The sequence below is a fragment of the Halyomorpha halys genome, unplaced genomic scaffold, assembly GCF_000696795.3.
Source record: "Halyomorpha halys isolate HHAL.00 unplaced genomic scaffold, Hhal_1.1 Scaffold365.1, whole genome shotgun sequence".
Taxonomy (NCBI): Eukaryota; Metazoa; Arthropoda; class Insecta; order Hemiptera; family Pentatomidae; genus Halyomorpha; species Halyomorpha halys.
In genome coordinates this window covers 78,025-78,813 of record NW_027107925.1, presented here as the reverse complement: position 1 = coordinate 78,813, position 789 = coordinate 78,025, and the positions used below count along the sequence as shown (strand labels likewise).

Genomic DNA, 789 nt, shown 5'->3' with positions numbered 1-789 from the left:
TATATATATGTAAAGAAAAAATTGTTAAATATATATACAAATCTAATAAAATAAAATATCCAATATATGAATGGCACACACTGAGAATTCACCATCCTTATTAGTTACCACGCATGTGATATATGGATGATTCCCATAGAGTCAAGGATTATGCCTTCTGCCATTTTCGCTACGTTCTTGATATACACAGAGTTCCTCCATGAAGCTCCTTGTTGTGCTTGTTATAGTTGCAAGAACTGCGAACCAGAGGCCTCTCACGTTGAAGTCTCTTTCCCCGAAGCTCTCACGGAAAGTTTCCTTAAGAAATTGGATATATCTATTATACATTTCTTTCTTTTCTCTATCTACGCTATTTTTCTGGTCAAGGTCATTACTTTCATATCTCACTGTAGAGTCCACTATGAATGCTGATTTACCTGTCTTCGGGAAAGCGACAATATCTGTGTATCGCGAGGATCCATCCGTATCTATACAGTAGACCTCGTCGAAGAAGGCAAAATGCTTTTCTCTAAGGAGCTTCATCAACTCACGCTTTACTCTGTGGTGCCGGCGTGTTACGAGGATGAAGTTGTTGGGGCATTCCAGGGCCCTGTTTCATAATAAAGTACAAACTAATACTATTAGTATTGTCGATTTAACTTAATACAATTACACTGGATTTTACAATCATAACTTGTACTGTAGTACTTTTTAAAGGGCCCTGTTTCATAATAAAGTACAAACTAATACTATTAATAAATAACCATAATAATAGTCTTGTAGATTTATATTAATTCAATTACACTGACT

General features: G+C 35.5%; 1 protein-coding gene across 2 annotated transcripts in view; it reads right to left on the bottom strand.

The window, feature by feature from the left end:
- Positions 1–789, bottom strand: part of LOC106681801 (axonemal dynein light intermediate polypeptide 1) — a 24,938-nt gene that overhangs the window by 16,378 nt on the left and 7,771 nt on the right. The gene's annotated exons all lie outside the window — the stretch shown is intronic.